Source organism: Kogia breviceps, chromosome 5, assembly GCF_026419965.1.
Source record: "Kogia breviceps isolate mKogBre1 chromosome 5, mKogBre1 haplotype 1, whole genome shotgun sequence".
Lineage (NCBI taxonomy): Eukaryota > Metazoa > Chordata > Mammalia > Artiodactyla > Physeteridae > Kogia > Kogia breviceps.
In genome coordinates this window covers 136,516,907-136,541,764 of record NC_081314.1, presented here as the reverse complement: position 1 = coordinate 136,541,764, position 24,858 = coordinate 136,516,907, and the positions used below count along the sequence as shown (strand labels likewise).

Sequence of the window (24,858 nt, the reverse complement as noted above, 5' to 3'; positions counted from 1 at the left end):
GTGCTGAGGACCGGAATGTGGAGCACGGGGAATATGCTGGTTTCCCTTAGCAGTTAATTACAGTGGGTGGTTTGTCTCTTTTATTTGTCTCTTTAAACCCACTGAAAGCATAAGGGTTTTTCTAATCTCTTCCGATTTGAATCACTGATCTGGGACCACGAAAACTCTGACAGCCTCTGCTACTTGACTTGGTCATTTGTGCTGTGATTTTTTTACAAAGACCAAGGATTTGGGTTTATTTTACGTCAGGAATTATGCTAAAAGCAGACAACGGGGGGTAGCGTAATGATCAATTTTCCTTAACTGCACCAAGTTATTGGAGTGAGAAGAAACATTTGGATCTGCATGAGCTATGGTTTGAGCAAATTGCGGTTGTAAAGAGAAACTAGATTGTGAATACAGAGGCTTTGAATGAGACTCTTTTTGGGTTTCTACTTACCCAACACCATCAGTTGCTAAGCTACGGGCAGATTTGACAGAGGCTAGTGGATACTTTCTAGATTGAATATAATACTGACACCAAACAATATCAAGGTAGAATACTTACTGTATACGGCCTTTGTTATTATCTTGTTTCCTCATCCTAACATGAGGAGGTTGTCTTACCAGATGCAGGAAACTGAGGCTGAGGTAACAGAGGTTCAGCAATCGTGTGAGATTACATCGTGGGTAATCAAGGCCTTTCTGTTAATCAGAAGCAGAAGTAATCCATGGTTTTGTTCCTTCTCAGTCTGGCTTGTTCTGCATTAGCCATTATATTCTTGGACAGCCAGTGGTGTTTGGAGAGAGCCCTCTCTCTCTTTCTTTTTACACATAGATTACATGGTATAGAAGCAAGCGGCTCCATTTCCTTTCATGAGAATGAGGGTTTCTGGGTTAGCATTCAGTTCTGCCAGCTTTGTGTTAGCTCTATTTCTGACTAGCCTTTGATGGTGTACGGTGTGCTCAGATAGTATAGGAAGCTTAAAAATATTAATGCCCGGCCAACTATAAATTCTTTTAGGGATCATTTCATAGAATGTTACCAGTCAGATGCATTTGAAAGAATAGAATGCTCTTAAGGTTTCTGTTACCCTTCTTACGGAGTCAAGGGAAGATGGTCTTGGGTCTCTTTGCAGCCAAGTCCAGTCTTAAACACTGTGCCAACTCCAGTCCTTCCTCTGGTCCAGCTACCTCTGTTCAGTTAATGGAAACGGCAAACTACCCTTTCCCAGTCCATGGCAGACACCCCTAACTGCTGTAGTATCGTTCTGTGGATATGACATCAGGTGAATTGACGTCCAGATGATCATAGTTAGCATATTAGTTGAAACTTAATTCTCAACTCTGGTTGACCATGAACCGGCCTTCATTATCAAATAACTAAATGGTTAATTTAGGTTAGTAGTTTTCAACGGGAGATGAAGTTGTCTTCCAGAAGACATTTGGCATTGTTTGGTGTTATTTTTGGTTGTCACAACTCTGGGGTTTGCTGCTGGCATCTAGTGGGTGGCGGCAAGGGATACTGCTAGACATCTTACAATGTGCTAAACCCCTCCAGCCCTCATGACAAAGAACGACCCAGCTTCAGTGCCAATAGTGCCAAGGTTATGCAACCCTGATTTGATCTTTGGAGGGTCTCTGAACAGTGAATCAGGACTAAGAAGTAGGACATAGACGAGGACTTGGGAGAGAGAATAGGATATCTGGAAGAAAAGGAGAGAAAGCATTTACAGCTTAACACATAAGCTTAAGGTAGGTCTGTGCAAAGATCTATAAGTTCCCTTCAGTGCCCTGTTTGAGAAACACAACACAAGAGTGTCAACTCCTGGAGAAGAACACAAAATATGTATGTGTGGTTTGGTAACATGGTGACTCCTTGGACCCTTTTGTTGTCTGGTGCTTAAGGGGGTTAGTAAAGAGTAGCTGATGAGGGTAGCTGATCTGTTCATAAGTGTCTGCATCTTCACTTTCAAAAGGTTGATCTTTTATTAACAAAGCATCCTGAGATTTGGACAAAGATCTATCCACATAATGTCTGTTCCAAGCTATTGGAAGCAATCTACCTGTCCAAAACCAAAGACATGGTTAAATGTTGGCATATCCATGTAACATAATTTGAATATTTTTTAAATGACAGGACATTTTTTAGGACATGTTATATAAAATAAATTAGATAAATAACTGTATATATGATATGATCTTAACTTGGCTATATTTACACTAAAAATTGACTAGAAGGCTTAGAGTTTCAACAGTGAAGGAATGTTTTCTTTATACTTTGATGTATTTTCCAAATTTTCTTTAGTGAGGACAGGTTTCTATTGAGATGAGAAAAATGTAACTATTTTAGAGTTAGCTATAGGTGATGAAGTTTCTATGTTTAAAATAAATGAAGGGGACTTCCCTGGTGGCACAGTGGATAAGACTCCGTGCCCCCAGTGCAGGGGGCCTGGGTTTGATCCCTGGTCAGGGAACTAGATCCCACATGCATGCCGCAACTAAGACTTCGCATGCCACAACTAAGGAGCCCGTGTGCCGCAACTAAGGAGCCGGTGAGCCACAACTAAGACCTGGCGCAACCAAATAAATAAACATTTTTTTAAAAATAAAAGAAATGAAATCATTTGAGACAGAAGTCATTTACCAAGTGGCTGCTATCTGCCAGAGATGGTGCTAGACACATCAGAGGCCAGTAAATGGATACCTTCCACCGTAGTGGAGTATAGGTTCTGATGTAGGGATGGGAATAGAGTTCTGTGGCACAACAGCAGGCAGAATAGATATGAAGGAAGGCTTCACTGAGGAGGTGGCATGTGAGAAGGATCTTGATGGCAGAGTAGGAGTTTATGAGGTAATGAAGGGCTGAGAAACACCAGACTAGTTTTAAAATTGCTTCCTTTTAAAAAATTTTTTATTGGAGTATAGTTGATTTATAATGTTGTATTAGTTTCAGGTATACAGCAAAGTGAATCAGTTATACATATACATATATCCACTCTTTTTTTAGATTCTTTTTCCATATAGGTCATTACAGAGTATTGAGTAGAGTTCCCTGTGCTATACAGTAGGTCCTTATTAGTTATCTGTTTTATATATAGTAGTGTGTATATGTTAATCCCAAGCTCACAATTTATCTCTCCCTGCCCCCCCTTCCCCCCTGGTAAACCATAAGTTTGTTTTCTACATCTGTGACTCCATTTCTGTTTTGTACATAAATTCATTTATACCATAAACTTGCTTCCTGAACTGTGAATGGGAGTTGCTGGTCAGTTCCGTCTCATAATCTGTAAATTGTTGTGTGAAATGAAAGTTATTATTATGCTTTTTTTTTTTTTTTTTTTTGCGGTACCCGGGCCTGTCACTGTGCGGAGCACAGGCTCCGGACGCGCAGGCTCAGCGGCCATGGCTCACGGGCCCAGCCGCTCCGCGGCATGTGGGATCTTCCCGGACCGGGGCACGAACCCGTATCCCCTGCATCGGCAGGCGGATTCTCAACCGCTGCGCCACCAGGGAAGCCCAGTGCTTTTTAATAAAGTCATTATAAAAGTCATTATAATGCTGCTGGTGGCAGAAGTGTGTGACTCGGAGTTTTTTCCCACTGGTCCTTTTTTATACAACAGTTAGATGGATCATTTTCCATGAGTTAATTACAATTTTGTTTACATTGCTCCACAAGGCATTCTGTGGCCTTAGAGGCACATATCTTTAGAGTAACTTTACATTCCTAGGTCCAAAAAAGAAGTCTTCTTAAACCTTGTTGTGTTACCTTGTTGCTTTAAACTCTAGGACTAAGAGGATTTCAAAGGCCAACTTGAATGAAGTTGGATGTTGCTTTTAGATGTTGAGATCGTTTGAAATCTGAAATTTTGCCGCTGTGGAATGTGGATTCCATTGTTCCTCTGCAAATAGGTTCAATATAGGCGGTGGGCCCAAAAGTTCTTGATGTGAACCTTGGGGGTCACTCTTAGTGAGGAAGCGAAGGATTAATCTGCTTGGTACCCAAGGTCGTCTACCTGGTCTGTTTAGGTTGATCTAAACATGACTAGATTCGGAAATTGGAAAAGAAGGTAGATACATGCAGCCTGAGACTTTTAACCATAATACGTTATTCATTCACTAGTTAATGAATTGAGCAGTTATTCACTGTGTGCCTACTGTGTGCCAGGCCAGAGGTCACTTACCTGGCAAACTCTACTCCCCAGAAGAATGCAGACAACCCGAGAGGTCAAGCTGTTAACCCAGATGCCACAGCAGTTCCCATACCAGGGCCGTGGGCTTCATTCTGGAAGGTCATTGTGGGTCTGGGACAGAGCTTGCCTCTTCCTCTCCCCAGGTGCTGTGGAGTTTGGGAATCAGAAGCATGGAAGGGGTGGTAACAATCTGTTAGGAAGAGAGGAAATCCAAAGTCCTTATAAGAGAATGCCTGAATTTAAAGACTTCAGAAGTGTTGAGAAGAAATCTTTCTGGCTCCTAACCGTGGTCTTCACAGCATAATAATAGATGACCATTTGTCATCAAGAAAACAAATGGTTCTGCGTTCAGTAATCTCTTTGCCATGGTCGTTTCAAATGACAGATTGGCATGTGATGTATTTCAGCTCCTCTCCTCCACTCTGGGAGACCTCAGGGCTCCTCCTGGGTTCCCTGTCCTGGGAGTCATAGCGTTCACCTCCTTTATTTCCAGTCTGCTAGGGGTCAGTGTCCTGTGCTCCTGCTGTCCAAGGTCTGAGAACCATTGTTTCATATATTTTGTCCATTAAAAAAAATTGGTAAAATAGAGTTCTCATATGATTCTGCAATCCCACTCCTGGGCATTTATCTGGAGAAAACTATCATTCGAAAAGATACATGCACCCCAACGTTCATAGCAGCACATTTATAATAGCCAAGACATGGAAGTAACCTAAGTGTCCATGGACAGATGAATGGATAAAGAAGATGTGGGATGTATATACAATGGAATATTACTCAGCCATAAAAAAGAATGAAATAATGCCATTTGCAGCAACATGGATTGACCTAGAGATGATCATACTAAGTGAAGTAACCCATGCAAATATCATATGATATTGCTTATATGTGGAATCTAAAAAAAAAATGGTACAAATGAACTTATATATAAAGCAGAAATAGACTCACAGACATAGAAAACAAATGTATGGTTACCAAAGGGGAAAGGTGGGAGGGATAAATTGGGAGATTGGGACTGACATATACACACTACTATATATAAAATAGAAAACCAACAAGGACCTACTGTAAAGCACCCGGAGCTCTACTCAGTATTTTATAATAACCTATAAGGGAAAAGAATCTGACAAAAATATATGTATAACTGAATCACTGTGCTGTACAGCTGAAACCTGCACGACATTGTAAATCAACTATATTTCAATTAAAAAGAGTTGTTTCAGTTGGGTGTATAGATCTAGCCCCTGTTATTTCATCTCGACTAGATGTAGAAGTTGTGTAATATATTTAACGATGTTTTCTTTCTCTTTCAAAATAGGTTTTAAGAAATTAAAAAAAAATAATTTGACCGTTTAAAAATATTAAGCTTCAGTTACACAGTAAATTCACATATATGGGGGGCTTCCCTGGTGGCGCAGTGGTTGAGAGTGCGCCTGCCGATGCAGGGGACGCGGGTTCGTGCCCCGGTCCGGGAAGATCCCACATGCCGCGGAGCCGCTGGGCCCGTGAGCCATGGCCGCTGAGCCTGCGCGTCCGGAGCCTGTGCTCCGCAACGGGAGAGGCCACAGCAGTGAGAGGCCCGCGTATCGCCAAAAAAAAAAAAAGCAAACAAACAAAATTCACATATATGGAGTAGCATGTTCTCTGACAATCTTTGATAATTAAGTTGTTTCTGTGTATGAGACTGGAGTTACAGTAGATGAGTCTATAAGCCAATTATTATCCTCATTTTAAAGCATAATTAAAATCCCTCTTCTGAGCCCTCAGGGGATCGATTCCTTTTTTTTTTTTTTTTTTTTTTTTTTAATTTGCTGCCTCTTCTTCGTATGTTTTGAGAAATTGTTCTTAAAGAAAGCCTTGAGTTTCCAAAATTTGGTAGTGATTTTCATCTCTTCGGACTTAAGGTATGGACTGTAAAACGATTGCAGTTGAAATAGATGTCAGATTACTTGATCTATTTTCAGAGGTTGTCGTCATCGATGACATAACCGATGTGTTTGTCTTCATTCTCTGTCTACCTGGTTTGCTCAGTCTAATCACCCGAATGTTGTTAACTTGGGATTAAAGTGCATTTCGGAAGATTTTGGCTTTTAAAGAGCATAGTAAATTGAGCTCTTCTACAGAGGCCCTCATGATACCAGTAACTATAAATGGCACTGCTCATCCTAGTGAAGGCTTTCTTATCTTTTAAAGGTCAGGATCAAATCTCCGAACACTTACCTGGCTCCCTTGCTCTGAAGAGGTCTGGCTTTCAATTTCTCTGGTACTTATTACTTCAATTACTTATTTACCTGCCTTAAGTCGTTTTTGAAATGAGGGGAGCAATAGAATGGAAAGAGAATATAAAAGGCCTTTACTTCCCTCTTGGATCAAGACATCCCTATATATAAATTGTTGTTTGTTTCACGTTTCCTTTGCAGGTTCACGTGGCATTGCTCTGAGTATCAGTAACGCAGAGCACATCTCCCCCAGTGCCTCCTTATCATTCGTTCAGCCACCAGGGTTGTTCGCCAACATGTAGGTCCGATCATTGTCACTCTTTGACAGGAGTTACAGCACACACAGTACAGACCCATCTTGATGATGTGGTGTTCAAGACCCCGGATTCTCTTCCAGGTCTGTCTCCACCACACATCATGTTTCAGTTGTAGGGCTCTTGCCGTTGCTGGGACATGCTGTGTATTTTACACCTCTTGTGTGTTTGCTCCCATTGTTTCCCTGGAGAATCTCTCTCCCTGTGCCTTCCCCTCCCAAATCATGCATGTTGGGACATCTCTCCAGCCTCGACAGGTGGAATTGCTTCTTCGCTAGTCTGGATTCCTATAACTTTCTCACAAACTGGCTTGATGGTGTGTCTGGGAAGGTGATGGTCACTGTTACCAGGAAGGTAATGTATAAGCCTTGAAGGTCAGATGACCCAGGTTCTGTTCCTGGGTTTAGCATTGCCAAACCACCCTATCGTTGTGCGGGTAGAAGAGGAGGGGCAGGATTGACAACACTGAGGGGAAGATGGTCTAGGCTTTGGGAAAATGGTCTAGGCTTTTACCACTGAGAAGTTGGGAGCAGAAGAGCAGCCAAGTATTCTCTGTCCATCTCCTCCTGCTTCTGGCTTTATTTCCTGTTGCCTGGCGCAACAGAGAAATTACAATGGTTATGTAAAATATGGAACGCTCTTCACAGAGGGTGTGTGGAAAAAAAATCTTGGATTTTTGACATTTTTACCCCATACTTATTAAGGTTTCCAGATTTTACAAAGGTATAAGCAAGAAAATAGTCATCAGATTCCATGTAACTGCGCGTCATGTTATAGCGCATGTTCGTGACGTTAGCCACGTGTGGGCGAAAGGATTGTATTTATTTATTTTTATTGAAGTATAGTTGATGTATGTTATTATTTATATAAGTCGCAGGTGTACAATACAGTGATTCACAATTTTTAAAGGTTATACTCCACTGATAGTTACTATAAAATACTGACTATATTCCCCATGTTGTACAATATATCCTGGTAGCTTATTTAATACTTGACAGTTTGTTCCCCTTACTCTCCTACCCCTATATTGCCCCTCTCCACTTCCCTGCCCCCACTGGTAACCACTAGGTTGTTCTCTGTATCAGGATTTTCTTTTTTAAAGTAAAGTGAGTAAAGATATTTCTAACTAATTCTGAACACCTGCTAAGTGCCAGGCACTGTTCTTGGGCCTTTGAGATGCAAGAATGAATAAAACATAGTCCCCACGTTTCAGGGTCTCATATTCCTAGCTCAGCCTTTATCACACGTGGTCCCCAGACCAGCAGCATCCAGCAGCATCTGGGAAATTGTTAGAAATCTGCATTCCTGAGCCCTACCCCAGACCTACTGAATTGGACCCTCTGGGGCTGTGGCCTAGCAATGTGAATTTTCACAAGCCCTCCAGCTGGAGAGAGACTCAACACAGTCTGGTTGTAGCTGCTGAACACATGTTGAGTTTATCAGGGAGTAATTGGATAGATGTAGTTGATGCCTTTGGAGAGTCGGGTAGGTCTTCAGACGAATGAAGTTCAAGTTAAGTCTTAACTGGTGAGTGGTTGTTCTTCAGACAAATAAGGGCAAGAAGGAGTGTATTTCAAGTCAAGAGAACCACATGCAAAAGTACAGAACAATCAGGCTTCCCTGGTGGCCCAGTGGTTAAGAATCCGCCTGCCAATGCAGGGGACGTGGGTTCAAGCCCTGGTCTGGGAAGATCCCACATGCCGTGGAGCACCTAAGTCTGTGCTCCACAACGACTGAGCCTGTGCTCTAGAGCCTGCGAACCACAGCTACTGAGCCCATGTGTCACAACTGCTGAAGCCTGCGTGCCTAGACCCGTGCCCTTCAGCAAGGGAAGCCACTGCAGTGAGAAGCCCACGCGCCACGAGGAAGAGTAGCCCCTGCTCGCCGCAACTAGAGAAAAGCCCACACGCAGAAACGAAGACCCAACGCAGCCAAAAATAAATAAATAAATAAATGGGGGGAAGAAAAGCACAGAGCAGTCAAAGGACTTGGTCGCTTCTGGGGATCACAATTATTATTGTCATTATGTTGTTCTTATTCCTATTTTTCTTATATCAGGGTCATAAGATGAGCTAAGTTGGCGAGATCGGTGGCCAGATCCTGCTGAGAAGTTTGGCTCTTCTCCTGGAAAATAACCGAATGGTTTTTAGCAGTGAAGTGAAATAATATCATGTTTGCAGTTTTTTTTGGATATACACAAAAAAACAGAGCGTTTTCTAAATTAGAAAAGTTTTTATGATGTATTCAAAACCTAAGCTGAGGTTAAAGGGTGTAAATAATTCAGAACTTAATTTTTACTATTTATAATCTTAAAGAATTAAAAAACTTTAATAGACTATTTTTTTTTTACAGCAGTTTTAGTTTTATAGAAATATTGAACAGAGGGAACAGAGATTTCCCATGTACCCCTTGCCTCCACACATGCATACCCTCCCCCTTCATCTACATTCACAACCAGAGTGGTACGTATGTTATAATCGGTGAACCTACACTGATATATCATTATCTAGTTTATGTTAGGGTTCACTCTTGGTCTTGTACATTTTACAGGTTTGGACAAATTTATAATGACGTTTATTTACCATTGTAATTATCATACAGAATGGTTTTCTGTATTTTTTTGTCCTAAAAATCCTCTAATTATCCTGCCTCCCTCCCCCAAGCTCCTGGCAACCAGTGATTCCTTTACTATCTCCATAGTTTTGCCTTTTCCAGAATGTTGTATAGTTGGAACCATATGGTATATAGCTTTCTCAGATTGGCTTCTTTGATTTAGTGATAGCATTTAAGGTTCCTCCACGTCTTTTCATGGCTGGCTAGCTCATTTCTTTTCTTTTTGCTTTTATTTTATTTTATTATTTCTTTTGGCTGCATTGGGTCTTAGTTGCTGCGCATGGGCTTTCTCTAGTTGCAGCAAGCCGGGGCTACTCCTCAATGTGGTACGCGGGCTTCTCATCGTGATGGCTTCCCTTGTTGCGGAGCATGGGCTCTAGGCACGTGGGCTCAGTAGTTGTGGTTCGCGGGCTTTAGAGCACAAGCTCAGTAGTTGTGGCGCACGGGCTTAGTTATTACACAGCATGTGGGTCTTCCCGAACCAGGAATCGAACCCATGTCCCCTGCATTGGCAGGTGGATTCTTAACCACTGCACCACCAGGAAAGTCCAGCTCATTTCTTTATAGAATCAAATAATATTCCATTGTCTGGATATACCACAGTTTGTCCATTCCCCTAATGAAGGACATCTTGGTTGTTTCTAAGTTTTGGCAGTTATGAATAAAACTGCTATTGATATCTGTGTGCAGGTTTTTGTGTGGATATAAGTTTTTAACTCCTTTGGGTAAATACCAAGGAATGTGGTTAATGGATTGTATGGTAAGAGTATGTTTAATTTTGTAAGAAACCACCAAATTGTCTCCCAAAGTGGCTGTACCATTTTGCATTCCCACCAGCAATGAATGAGAGTTGCTGTTGCTCCACATCCTTGTCAGCATTTGGTGCTGTCAGTGTTCTGGATTTTGGCCGTTCAGATAGGTGTGTAGTGGTATCTCACTGTTGTTTTGGTTTGCATTTCTCTGATCATATCTGATGTGGAGCATCTCTTCATACCCTGATTTTCCATCCATGTATCTTCTTTGGTGAGGTGTCTTTGGCCCATCTTTTAATTGGGTTGTTTGTGTTCTTATTGTTGAGTTTTAAGAGTTGTTTGTATATTTTATTTTATTATTATTATTTTTTAATTTTTATTTTTTTTGGCGGTACGCGGGCCTCTCACTGCTGTGGCCTCTCCCGTTGCGGAGCACAGGCTCCGGACGCACAGGCTCAGTGGCCATGGCTCACGGGCCCAGCCGCTCCTCGGCATGTGGGATCCTCCCGGACCGGGGCACGAACCCGTGTCCCCTGCATCGGCAGGCGGACTCTCAACCATTGCACCACCAGGGAAGCCCCAAGAGTTGTTTGTATGTTTTAGATAATAGTCGTTTATCAGAAGTGTCTTTTGCAAATGTTTTCTTCCAGTTTGTGACTTGCCTTCTCATTCTCTTGTGATTGTCTTTTGCAGAGGAGAAGCTTTTAATTTTAATGAAATCCATCTTATCAGTTATTTCTTTCATGGATCATGCTTCTGGTGTTGTACCTAAGAAGTCATTGCCAGAGCCAAGGTCATCTAGGTTTTCTTCTATGGTATCTTTTATGGTTTCATGTTTTAGTTTTATAGTTTTACATTTTACATTTAGGTCTGTGATCCATTTTGAGTTGATTTTTGTGAAGGGCATAAGGTCTGTTTCTAGATTCTTCTTTTTACATGTGGATGTCCAATTGTTCCAGCACCATTTGTTGAAAAGACTATAGTTTCTCTGTTGTATTTCCTTTTCTCCTTTGTCAAAGATCAGTTCACTCTATTTATTCAGATCTGTTTCTCAGCTCTCTATTTTGTTCCATTGATCAATTTGTGTATTCCTTTGCCAATACCACACTGTCTTGAATACCGTAACTTTGTAGAAAGTCTTGAAGTTGGGTATTGTCAATCTTACAACTTTGTTCTTCTCATTCAATATTACTTTGGCTATTTTGGGTCTTTTTTGTTTTTTTCTTTTGAGGTACGCAGGCCTCTCACTGTTGTGGCCTCTCCTGTTGCGGAGCACAGGCTCCAGACGCGCAGGCTCAGCAGCCATGGCTCACGGGCCTAGCCACTCTGCAGCATGTGGGATCTTCCCAGACCAGGGCATGAACCTGTGTCCCCTGCATTGGCAGGCGGACTCTCAACCACTGCACTACTACGGAAGCCCTATTTTGGGTCTTTAGCTTCTCCACATAGTCTTAAATAATTTTAATTCTAAAAAAAAAATAGAGGGACTTCCCTGGTGGCTCGGTGGTTAAGAATTGCCTGCCAATGCAGGGGACACGGCTTCGAGCCCTGGTCCGGGAAGATCCCACATGCTGCGGAGCAACTAAGCCTGTGTGTCACAACTACTGAGCCTGAGCTTTAGAGCCTTCGAGCCACAACTACTGAGCCCATGCACCGCAACTACTGAAGCCCATGCGCTCTAGGGCCCGTGTACCGCAGCTTAGCCTGCATGCTGCAACTACTGAAGCCCGCACACCTAGAGCTCGTGCTCCGCAACAAGAGAAGCCACCCCAATGAGAAGCCCGCACACTGCAACGAAGAGTAGCACCCGTTCTCTGCAACTAGAGAAAGCCTGTGCACAGCAACAGACCCAACGCAGCCAAAAATGAATAAATAAATAAATAAAATTTATTACAAACTAGAGAAAACTTCTAGAAAATTTAAAAATTACAAAATACCAGAAGAAAGAAGCAAAAGCTAATTTCTAGTTCAACCTAGATTGAACTGTTTACCTTTCAGTTGTACTTTTTTTTTTTTTTTCTGGTACGCGGGCCTCTCACTGTTGTGGCCTCTCCCGTTGCGGAGCACAGGCTCCGGACACGCAGGCTCAGTGGCCATGGCTCACGGGCCCAGCTACTCCGCGTCATGTGGGATCTTCCCGGACCGGGGCACGAACCTGTGTCCCCTGCATCGGCAGGCGGACTCTCAACCACTGCGCCACCAGGGAAGCCCTCAGTTGTACTTTGATGGAGTCTTTTTTTTCTCTTTGTCTTGTGTTTATTTTTTATAGTATGTATAATATATAAATTTAATTTCCAGCTTGACATTTCTTCTCATTTAATGGGAAAAATGGTTGTGTTGCAAATGTCCTTACATACTTTGTAAATATCTGTTTTAACAAGTGTTTAACATTCTGTGTATGGAGTGCTATACTGAAGTTTACTTGAATCTCATTTGCATGCATTGTTTATGTATCAGTTAAGGTTTGGTAAGTATATTAGTCAGGGTTCTCCAGAGAAACAGAACAAACCAATAGAGTCTACCTACCTCTCTCTCCTCTCTCTCTCTCTCTCTCTGAGATGTTGAGATTTATTACAGGAACTGGTTCATGCAGTTATGATTGCTGAGAAGTCTCATGATCTACCTGCTGTCTGCAAGCTGGAGACCCAAGAAAGCCAGTTGTGTAATTGAATCAGAATCTGAAGGCCTGAGAGCTAGGGGAGCTGATGGTGTAAGTCCTGGTCCCAGTATGAAGGCCTGAGAACCAGGAGTGCCAACGTCTGAGGGCAGGAGGAGCTGAACGTCCTAGGCCAGAGAGAGCAACTTCACCCTTCCTCCACCCTTTTGTTCTACTCAGGCCCCCAGTGAATTGGCTGATGCCTGCCCACATTAGTGACGGTGATCATTTTTTACCCAGTCTACTGATTTAAATGCAAATCTCATCCAGAAACACCCTTGCAGACACACCCAGAAATAATGTTTTACTAACTGTCTAGGCATCCCTTAGCCTAGTCATGTAGACACATAAAGTTAACCATCATAGTGAGGGGTGTGGAAGAGGTATTTCTCATGGGAAGTTGACCCCGTGCACTTGTGGGAGCTGCAAGAAGTCTGCTGTCTCTGCGTTTGGCTGGACATGTCAGGAAGAACAGCCGCAGGTGGAGAGGGAAGAGCCAGGACACGTGGAAGCCCAGGTCTCTCACGACCTCCCACCTTGGTGATGACTCAGGGTGACTTGCAGAAGACGCCCTGCCCCTGCCCTTGGAGCTGCATATGTGTCTGGCTCAGGAGCTGGATGGGGCTGTCCCCATTGGCGCACCATAAGGAGCTCACCACCGTGACCCCATCTGCTTCTCCACTTGCGCTTTCAGATCCTGGGTGAACTCCCCTCATGACCTATCCTAAACCAGTACTGCCCAGGAGAGGGGATTCTGGGAAATGTAGTTCCTGTTCAGCTACAACCCCCCCCCCCCCCGTGTTCATGTCTAATTCGTATTCTATTGTGACTGAATACTGCAGAGGATGTCTATTTCCATCTGGTGCTTTTTCTAAATTTTGGATCATTTCTTGAGGATAGATCCTCAGAAGAGGAATTTATTAGGTCAAAGGATCTAAACATTGTAAAGAGTCTTACATGTTGCCAATTTACACAAAAAGATTGTACCAGTGGCGCCACCAGGAGAGAGCATGAAAAATCTTCTCTTACTGCACAGTGGCGAATACTGAGCACTGTATTCTTTCTCCTGTAACATCTTGAGGTTTTTATTTGAGTTGTTTATTCGTGTCCTTTAGGTGAAGTTTTTTTTTGTTTGTTTTTTTAATGAAATCAACTTGGGAACAAGTAAAGACAGGTGGAAGTTACATGCTTTGAATCTTGAGAGAATCACTTAGTAGATCTTGTGAGTAATAGGTAAACCGTCCTCTCTTATTCTGGGGACCTAGTAATTGTCACAGCAATAAAATAAGAGGGCTAATCAGTTGACATGGATATAGGAACAGGTATTAGCAAGTGCACTGAACGTTAGAAGCTCATTTGGTGTAAAGTTGTAAAGTTCTCTGTGGCCACATTTCAGTTTCTGTAGAGTATTTTGGGATAGTTTTTGATTGCAAGGAGCCAATTATTTGCTTTCTCTTTTTAAAAAGTTTTTTTCCCCTCCCTAATACTTTTAAATTTTGATTGGTGACCTCTAACCCTAAAAACATAATCTGTCATTTTCATTTCTCTTGGCTCTTGTCTTTTCCTCTGTAACACCTGTCCTGTTGATTGCCGGCTCCAGCCCTTACAAACCTCTTGTTACTATGCAGATGGCTTTCCTTCCTTGTTAATTTCTATGAGGAACTGGTATGAAAACCAAAACTTCACGAAGACCAAGGTTAAAAAACCGTGTTGTCGGGCTTCCCTAGTGGCGCAGTGGTTGAGAGTCCGCCTGCCAATGCAAGGGACGCGGGTTCGTGCCCCGGTCCGGGAAGATCCCACGTGCCGCGGAGCGGCTGGGCCCGTGAGCCATGGCCGCTGAGCCTGGGCGTCCGGAGCCTGTGCTCCGCAACGGGAGAGGCCACAGCAGTGAGAGGCCCGCGTACCGCAAAAAAAAAAAACAAACCCAGAAACAAACCAAAAACCGTGTTGTCTATGACTCTATGTAGAGCAGAATGTTTGGGCTTTGTCTGTGGTGTTGCTTTTGCCAGTATGTTTTGCCAAGGGACTTGAACAAGTTTGTGAATCAGATATTAGACCAAATTCCACCAACTTCTGAGTTTTAAGTCATATTTAATGTTCCCTTTAAAGAATGGACCACAGTTGGTTCCCCCAACTCCCGGCCCCCAGAATCAAGCAGTCAACCCCTGACCCAGTTTTAATATAAATCAAACTTACATTTTCATAAACCGTAAAATTTGAATATGTATGTTTTCTAACTCAAGCTAAAAGTAGCTGAAATGTATTGGCTTGTGATGGTGTGCTTAATTCCACTCAAGATGGAACGATTCCGTGGAGCCTCCAGCCCACGAAGATAGCTTCTCATTTGGGGAGAGGAATGTGGTGTGGAGTTTCATCTCTACCCTGGCCACTCAGAGTGGCAAAGAGTGGTTCCTGGGACCAGCATCGCACCTGCATCATCTGGGAGCCTGTTAGAAATACAGATTCTCAGGCCTCACCCAGGCAAACCAGAGCCTGCATTTTCACAAGATCCCTGGTTGCTTCTATGCTCAGTTCAGTCTGAGAAGCTCTTTCCTGGAGAAAGCTGTCTGACCTGCTCTGACCCCATCACTGGCTACCTTTTGCAGCTGCCCACTTACCTTGTGGCAGGACTTTGTTCTGGGAACACTCAGACCTGTGGAGTGGCCTCTGTTTTATTGATCTGTGTACTGATCAGTGCTGCTGAGATTTGTTAAACTTCTTGAAATTCCTTGGAAGCAGTCCCTTGGAGAAACTGACTCTCATTTCTCTACCAGTGAAGTCTGACAGAGCAGAACGTGCTTCGCCTTTTTATGTGAGCATTCTGCTGGGGCTGGGAGGGCCACGCTGCAGAGTGCGGTTAGGATAAGAGTTAGGACACTTGAGGTTGGATCTCTCTCTCTTTTTTAAAAAAAATTATTGTAAATTGTGATAAAATACACGTAACATGAAATTCATCATTTTAACCATTTCGAAGTGTACAGGTCAGTAGTGAGTATGTTCCCATTGTTGTGTAATCAGTTTGTAGAACTCTTTCTATCTTGCAAAACTGAAACTGGGCCCATTAAACCATAGTTCCCTATTCTTTTCTCCCCCAGCCCCTGGCAACCACCATTCTACTTTCTATTTCTATGGATTCAGTTATCCTAGGTCCCTCATATGAGTGGAATCATACAGTATTTGTTCTTTTGTGTCTGGCTTCTTTTGCTTAGCATAATGTCTCAAGTTTCATTCATGCTGTAGCATGTGGCAGGGATTCCTTCCTTTCTAAGGCTGAATAATATCCTCTTGAATATATATATCACATTTTGTTTAACCAGTCACCTGCCCATGGATACTTAGGTTGCTTCCATCTTTTGACTGTTGTAAATGATGCTACTGTGATTGAATTTGGACCTTAAGCTACTACAAACTGGATGTAAGGCCTTAGACAAACCACTGAACTTCTGCATCTCAGTTTCCAGTACTTTAAAAATAAGAAATTCAGATGCTTTCAAGCATTCTCTTAAGTTCTAGTTATAGGATACTAAATATAATAAAATCTGCATCTATTAAAAAATTATATGTCTTCTAAAGATTTCCATGGTTTCTCCTGATGATACCATTTACCCTTCTTGAACTGACTTACTTAATCTTTGAGTATGCTGAACAGCAGAACTTGTATAACTTTTTTTTTGAACAGCTTTATTGAGATATAATTCATATACCATGTGATTCACCATGTAAAGTGTACAAGCCAGTGATTTTTAGCATATTCTCAGGGTTGTGCAATGATCACCACCGTCAATTTCAGGAGAGACCTTATACCCATCAAAAGTCCCTACCAGTTTCCCTCCAGACCTCCCCCTCACTCCACCCTAGACAATCACTAATCTACTTTCTGTCTCTATGGACTTGCCTATTCTGGATGTTTCATATAAATGGGATCATAAATTTGTGGCCTTTTGTGACTGGCTTCTTTAACTCAGCCTAATGTTTGCAAGGTTCGTGTCTAACTTCCCAAGGTGTCAACTGATCTCACATGTGAGGGGTTCGTTTATCACCATTGGATTGCTCCTAATGCCAAGAGCCAGATGTAGGGCTGGGGCCGAGAGATAGAGCAGTAAATACCAGACACGTCCCCTTGGCTCTAAAGAGCTGTCTGTCTTGTGGGGAAGATGGACATTAAGTGAATTTCTACCTAGATATTAATCACAAAGTGCTGATTTCTGTAATGGAGAAACTTTGGGTGCTTTGAAAGTGTATAATGGGCAGAGGTGAGGGGAGCTCTGACTTACTGGCCACATCTTCCGGCTGCTTGCTGTCCACAGATCTCACACTGGGCCATCCCTCCAATCAGTGTCTATTAAGTGACTCTGTTGGCAACGATGATGTGGTAAAGAGTGAGACCCTGTTCGTGTCCTTGAGGAGCTCACCCTGTCATAGGGCAGACAGCCTATGCTGATGAGTGTCCCAGAGTGTGGACTGTGGGTACTGGAACATGGGTGGATCTCCCTGAAGCATTCAAGGGAATCTTTGGGGAGCAGTGATGATGCCTGATTGGGAATTTGACAGATGAATAAAACGTCTTAGGAAGCCACCACGTGTGCGGAGGGAAAGGAACTTCTGAACAGAGGTCACGAGCAAAAGTGTAAAGATACTCAGTGTGTTCATCAGGGATGGGGCATCAAGGAGCCTGTTGTGGCCACAGCATGGGGACCAGCTACAGGATGGAGGCAGGGAGGGTTGTGAAGTATCTTAAAGCAAAGGTTAGAAGCTTTATCCTACAGATCTCAGATTTGCATCCTTTAATTCTGGGTACCCTCAGCATTCCCCTCCTAATTATGACTCACCATGAGTGGGAGTGGAGGTGGCATATCCTCTAGAGAGAGGCTTTTCTAGAGGGCACCACAGTCTTCTGGAGGGAGCTGGTTCCTTCAGAGTGTCAGTGCTGAAGGCGTCAGAACTTTTTAAAGCAGTAAATGATCAGGCAGTTCTTTCAGATTCACTGGGACGTAGAAATGTAAGAAGTTAGGAGACAGGCAGGAAGGAGTTGAATGGTGCCAGCAGCTGCAAGGTATCAAGTTTTTCTCGGCCTAAACTTATAGGTGGAAATGGATGCTATGAGCTGCCATTTATGGATAGTACCTGTCATGCCTGGTAAATAGATGTGAGATCATGGACCAGTCCATCATAGCTTTAGGGCCTATTTCATCAAACATCACTTACCTTGATATCTAGGATCCTACAAGATGATCAAAGATGTTGTGGCATGCAAGATCCAGCCATTACCATTTCCAGGCAATCTAACCATCATGGTGTATGTGTTTTTTTTTTTTTTTTTTTTTTTGTGGTATGCGGGCCTCTCACTGTTGTGGCCTCTCCCGCTGCGGGGCACAGGCTCCAGACGCGCAGGCCCAGTGGCCACGGCTCACGGGCCCAGCCGCTCCGCGGCACGCGGGATCCTCCCGGACCGGGGCACGAACCCGCATCCCCCGCATCATCAGGCGGACTCTCAACCACTGCGCCACCAGGGAAGCCCTGGTGTATGTGTTTTAACCGAAATAAAGTTGATTTACAATATTATATTAGTTTCAGGTATATATAGTGTTATGTTTTGATGTATTATTACCCAGGACCGTTTGTAGATTCGTTCCTTTATTCATCCAACACTACAGTTATTATATGCCGCTAGCTCTAGTTTGAGTGCATTCAAAGATAGATGCATCCCCACCCTGGAGTACGCTACACGGTAATCAGGGAAGTAGCCCATGGTTGCAGATGTAGAGTTCATATTGCCAGCAGGCCTCCCCAGCATGTGGATTCCATGCAGTTGCATTGGCATTGGTAATTAACATTGTCATCCTTGCTTTTACCTGGGCCTGTGGAACTCTTATTCACCTGTTGCATCTTTTAGAATTTCTGTGGGTTCCCAAAGGATGGCATCAAATGGACCTGAGGCTGATCACGGTTGGTCACAGCCACCAGGAGAATCTGCCTTGTCCTTCTTCTCTTGCTGTGCCTCCGTCCATCAGCCCCCATGCTCTAACAGCTGCTTGAAGGACTGTCTCGCTCAAATCTTTATGATGAGACTAGATAAGTCCTTGCCAAGGGGCATGTTGCATGCAGAGATGCTGGATAACAGCTCTCTGACATCTGAGATTTTGTCACCTGGAAACTGAAGTGTCGGAGCCCTGAGACTAGCCAAGCCTCATGACACAGCTCCTTCAAGGTCTACCCTAGAGAATTCCTGGTGGTCTAGTGGTTAAGACTTCGCCTTCCAGTGCAGGGGGTGTGGGTTCAATCTCTGGTCACGGAGCTAAGATCTCACATGCCTCATGGCCAAAAAACCAGAACATAAGAAAACCAGAAGGAGTATTGTGATAAATTCAATAAAGACTTTAAAAATGGTCCACATCAAAAAAATAAATCTTAAAAAAAAAAAAGTCTACCCTAAATAATCCTCCCATACTGCATGATGTCCACCCCATGGTAGAGTACTAGGTTACTCTATCATGGTACTCTGATTATTATTGTATGTATGGGAATCTGAAATTATCTTGTTTATTGAGTAACAATGATCTTTTATTGAACTCTTACAAGTATCAACTCACTGAATCTTGGCAACTGTGGTGGGTAGAGCTTGTCCCGGGATTCGAGGCCAGGCAGTCTGGCTCCAGAGTCCAGTTCCTAGCCACTACCTGTGTGTTTATTGTGTCTTTACCTACAAGAATATCAATTCTGTGGAGCTCATCTTTCTGGGTACCAAGAACATTGATTGGTTCTTTGTAGGCTCTCGAGAGATGGTGAGTGAATGAGTGGGTGGTCAGTTCATTGTCAGGGAGATTTCTTGGAGGCAGTCAGGCCTGTGCTGGTGAGTGCAGGAGTAGCCAGGCAAAGGCGGGTGCAAGGGAGGTGCAGGACATTCCTGGCAGCAGTCATGGATGGTGTGAGCTCAGGCATGAAGGGGTCATGTGCTCTGGGGTTGCTGGAGAGGGACCTGAGAGACCAGGCTGGAGAGGTACGTAGATGGGCATCTCCAAAGAGGATGTGTTTGTTATATGTACATGTTGAATCCCCAGCAAAGTCTTTCTAAGCGTGAGCAGGAATCCAGCTTTGTCAGAACACGAGGGTACTTGTTAAAAACATACTATCGGTGCATCGGGGTCTGGGATGGGAGGGCTCAGGCATCTGCATTCTAATGCTCTTGCCGGGTAATGCTTATGCACACAGATGCTTAGGAACCACTGGTCTGAGAAACAAGATAACTGCTAATAAACTCTTAACGTTATTTATGTCTTTCAGCTTTTCTTCCTAACTGTCTCCCACTCCCCACACCCGGTCTGAGATGGAGCTGTAAAGCAATGTGTGTCTTTAGCACACTTTCCTTCTGGTAATCCTGTCTTAGTTAGTTCGAGCAGCTATAACAATAGCATCATAGACTGGGTGGCTTAAAGGACACGCATTTATTTCTCACGGTTCTGAAGACTGGGAAGTCTAAGGTCAAGGCACGGGTGAGAGTCATCTTCCTGGCTTGTAGAGGGACATCTTCTGTTGTATCCTCTGACAGCAGAGAAAGAGATTCTCTCATGTCTCTTCTTAGAAGGGCACTAATCCCATTCATGAGAACCCCGCTCTTATGACCTAATCACCTCCCCAAAAGGCCCACCTTCAGATAACATCACATTGGGGAGTAGGGCTTCAACATATGAATTTTGGGGGGACACAAACATTCAGTCCATAGCAATCCTTCTTTGTATGTTTATCTTCTCTTGTCTTTGGGACTTCTGCTTCTACACTGTATTAGTGTACTAGGGCTGTCTTAACAAATCACCACCAACTTGGTGGCTTACAACAGAATTTCATTCTCTCATATTTCTGGAGTCCAGAAGTCCAAAATCTAGGTGTTGGCAGAGTCATGCTTCTTCTGAAGGCTCCAGGAACGAATCCTTCCTTGCCTCTTCTTGGCTTATGGTGGCTTCCGGCAGTCTCTAGCATTCCTCGACTTGTAGCTGCACCAACCAATTTCTGCCTCTGTCTTCACATGACCTTATTCTCTGTGTGTCTCCTCTTCTTTTAATGCCACCAGTCGTTGGCTTTAGGGCTCATTCTAATCCACTGTGACCTCATCTTAACTTCATTACATCTGCGAAGACCCTACCCTGTTTCCAAATAAGATCACTTTATGGAGTTACGTAGACAGAACCAGGTGGAGGTGAATTTTCAGGGACATCATTTAACTAACTACATAGAAGTTTGAGCTCTGAAGGCAATGCTACGTTGTTGAGAAAAGATTTGAGAAGAACAGATTTGGCTAAAACCACCGTCACCAATAACAGTAACAACAAAACAAATCAGGTGGTCACTTCAATTCTAAATTGGTGCAACATTTTGGACAATCTTGCATTCTTTGCTGAGAACCTATGTTGAATTCATTTATCTTCAGAGGCTTCAAGTTGACTTGCATACAGGATGCTGGAAAATTCTTTCACAAATATCCCTTAATCAGCCTTCTTGAAATAGTTGTTTTTCACACTCAATTCCTTGAGATTTTTGGAGCGTCCAGAGGGGGTGTCGGGAAAGTGGGAGGCTCTGACTCCTGGGTCTGTCCACAGGCAGAATGGCTGATCTCACTGGCCTGGACCATGCTTTTGGCCCCAAGGAGTTTTTTTTCCTTTCAAAGCCTGTTTTCTGTACTATGATGTATTATTATGTGACAAAGTCAAGCGTATGCTTCTAATCCAGTCTAATCCATTTACCACTTTTTCAGGGAGCTCAAACTTTCCTGATAGATATTTTTCCTAAAGTCACCCTTTTAAAAATTGCATAGTAGTTTTTCATAAGGATGTAGCAGACTTTAATTTGTTTCTTCTGGTTCAACATTTAGTTTTCCACTTTTTGATTTTCTTAGTTGTGGGGCTTATGTATAAATCTTTGCATCTTCTATTATCTCTAGATTTAAAATTCGAGATACAGATCTACTGGATCCAAGGGTGTGAACTTTAAATGTGTCTAATGTATTTTACTGCTGAATTTGTGTCCAGAAGTATTTTAAGTGCTGTCATATCATTGTCTAAATGTGCTCATCTTAGAAATTCCCTTGCAAGTACTGCTGAGGTTTATGTGTTCACGAAGGGTCAAGTTCTTGGGGAAGGTGGCGTTTTGCTCGAGGTGGGTCTTCTTTACTTTAAATACATGTTTAAAATGGCCCATCTCCATACAAAATGTGTCACCACCCTGTTTTTATCACTTCGGTGTTTAATGATGATGCATCTCTTGCTTACTGGTACCAGTGAATCTTTTCGTTATTTTACATTGCTTCCAAGAAATAAATTTCTCATGCATTCATGGACACATGCAATAATGATCCCAAGAATAATTCCCCATGCCTGAGTGCCATCCAGGTAAGGGGTGCACTCATGAATGATCTCACTGAATTCTCATCGTAGAGAGGAGGAAGGGGAGGCCAGAGGTGTTTAGTGACTCGCCTTGGACGTGGCCAGCGCTGAGCTCGTTGCCGGGCGGGAGTTCCTGGCTGGGAAGCTGTGGGGTATCAGCCGCGCCTCGGGGAGACCGAGGGAGGGGCGCAGAGAGCGCTTTGCTTGCACCTTCGGCTGTGACTCAGTGGAGGGACGGCAGGCCTGGGACACAGCTGGGCTTCAAAGCCACCGGAGTGTGTAACACTGACCCCCTTTCTTTTTGTTTGGCGGCAGGAAAAGAAGGGCCGGTTCTGAGAGGCCTCACCACACCCCTCGCTCTGAAGGGCTGCTCTTTTGAGACCGGGCACTGTGCGGAGTCCTGAGCCGTCGGTGTTGTCCGGCTGCCTTTCTTCCTGGCGGCGTGCGTGTTCTCCATGTTTCCAGGGGAGCTCCCACGAGAAGGTCGGTCTTGGTTTCCTTTTCATTTGGGGTGACCTCTCTAACTCCCCATGTTGAAAGCTGGACTGAGTTCATTGCTCGCCGTTCTGCTGAGAGCTGCCGTGGCGAGGGCCTGAAGGGCTGCAGAAATCTCTCTCTCATCCAGAGTCACGAGCTCTCCCTTGTTAGGGCTGCCGCGGTGCTTCTGTCCAGAGCGGTCGGGGTAGGTGAGGGGGAAACCCCCGGATGTTCTTAAATCCGGGTTGGTAGCAGGTGCATCGACCCTAACTCAAGACGGCAGCCGTGTGGTCCGCACGTGGACTCGGTGGAGCCTTTTCCAGAACTGGCCCCTCTGCTCTTGTCTTGCCCTCCCACCGTCTGTCCCCAGACAGTAGCCAGGGGGCACCTTTTAGGTCAGACACACTGCTGAAAACCTTCCTGTGCTTTTCAAACACCCTCCCCACCCACCAGTGTCAAAACCAAAGTGTTCACAGTGGTTTCGGCGTCCGGCAGGAGCTACCCCCTCCCCTCTACCTTTCTCCCCTTGCTTCCTCCACTCTGGCTGTGGCCCAGTTGTACCAGGCAGACCCCTGCCTCAAAGCCCCCGTCCTGGCTGTTCTTTCTGCCTGGAGCCCTTTTCCCCTGGTAACCACGTGGGGTGCCCGCCACACCTTCAGGTGTGGGTTCCATCGTGTCTCCTTTGCAGTGACACTGTCCTCCCAGGTCAGCCTGTTGAAAACCACCATGAATGTATCCTCTGCATCTCTGACTGTATAGTTAGAATGTGGCTGAGAGTGTTTGCAGTGTCTGTGGTGCCCATGGGGACTGTAGGTGTGACTGATCTGTGAAGGTTCTGGAATGGATGCTCCTGTTCTCTGCCTTCTTTTTTTTTTTTTTTTTTTTTTTTTGCGGTACGCAGGCCTCTCACTGTTGTGGCCTCTCCCGTCCCGGAGCACAGGCTCCGGACGCGCAGGCTCAGCGGCCATGGCTCACGGGCCCAGCCGCTCCGCGGCATGTGGGATCCTCCCGGACCAGGGCACGAACCCGCATCCCCTGTATCGGCAGGCGGACTCTCAACCACTGCACCACCAGGGAAGCCCCTCTGCCTTCTTGATGGCAAGAGAATATCTTGCATATTACAGCAGAATCCCTCTTAGAGACCATGTGTTTCATTCCTGTGACTTGTGGCGATTCAGCTCCAGATCAGGGTCTTTGCTTGGGTCATATTTAATGTTACTTCGATTCACTTCAGAGGCCACTACCAGGTGGCCCAAAACAGTCTCCCAAGTTCTGACAGTGTCGGAAGATCCCTACGGTTCTAGCCGCGAGACCCTCTCAGGCTAAGTCTGCTTGTAGAATTTAACTGCCTAATTAGTGAGGGATGGTGGTGAGATGCGTATTAAATAAATCCCTGAGTTTATCTTGGCTTACTGGAAAATATCTAGGCCTCGCAGAACAACAGAAGGGTTAGTACTCCTTGGTTCAGATAGAATGAGAACATCTCTTTATGAATCCCAGGGGCAGGCTGATAGCTCTGAAAGTCCTTACTGCTCTAAGCAGCTGTTTTCAGTGGGTCTGATCAGGTTCCAGGGTGAAGCAGAGGGGGCCTTGAGACTCTTTACTCTTTCCCAGTGTTTTAGTTGCATTTACTCCTTTCCTATTTTGGTTTGTTATCTGTTGATTGTTTACTGTGTGTGAAGCAGCAGAGTTGGTGCTGGGGCTCCTGGGGCTGATCACTATCAAGGAGTTTATAACTTGCCGGAGAAGATAGACGTGATGATCAATAATTGTAACATAAGCCTTAATCCGTGTCAGGGTAAGCACAGTGGGGCAGAGGCCCTGAGCAGGGACCGAAGATCACTTTTTGGGATGCACAGCCCTTGACGTGGATCCCGCAGGGAGAGTAGAAGGTGAGCAAGCGTTGGGGGGTGAGGGTGCGGGGAAGGCGTGCAGGGCTGGGCGAACAGCACCAGGGCGGCAGGGCTCCATGTGGAGGCCTTTTTAAAAGTAGCACTAAGGAGTTTGAATTGTACCAGCAGAAAATAAAAACCCACGGAGAGTCATTCAGGAGGGGAGAATGACACCTACCGTCCGTCTTTCAGAGAAATCCCTCGGGTACCGTTGGGAAGGCCGGTTGGCTGGTGGAGGTCTGGATGGAGGCCTCTTAGGAGCTAGGTGAGAGATGAGCCTTCCCTGGGTGGTGGCTGAGAGCCGGGTACGGAAGAGACGGGTGGAAGAGACGATGTGAAGAAAGCACCCTATTGGGTCGTGGCCAGAAACAGAGGCCAATATTCTCTCC

At 44.4% G+C, this 24,858-nt stretch overlaps 1 protein-coding gene across 2 annotated transcripts in view; it reads left to right on the top strand.

Moving 5' to 3' along the window:
- Positions 1-24,858, top strand: part of TIAM1 (TIAM Rac1 associated GEF 1) — a 418,422-nt gene that overhangs the window by 105,874 nt on the left and 287,690 nt on the right. The window contains exon 2 of one of the 2 annotated variants that reach the window (XM_067034986.1): positions 22,416-22,583. The exons of the other annotated variant lie outside the window; for it this stretch is intronic. The gene's annotated coding sequence lies outside the window, so the exon portion shown is untranslated. The remainder of the gene's footprint in view (positions 1-22,415; positions 22,584-24,858) is intronic. 2 annotated transcript variants of the gene reach the window in all.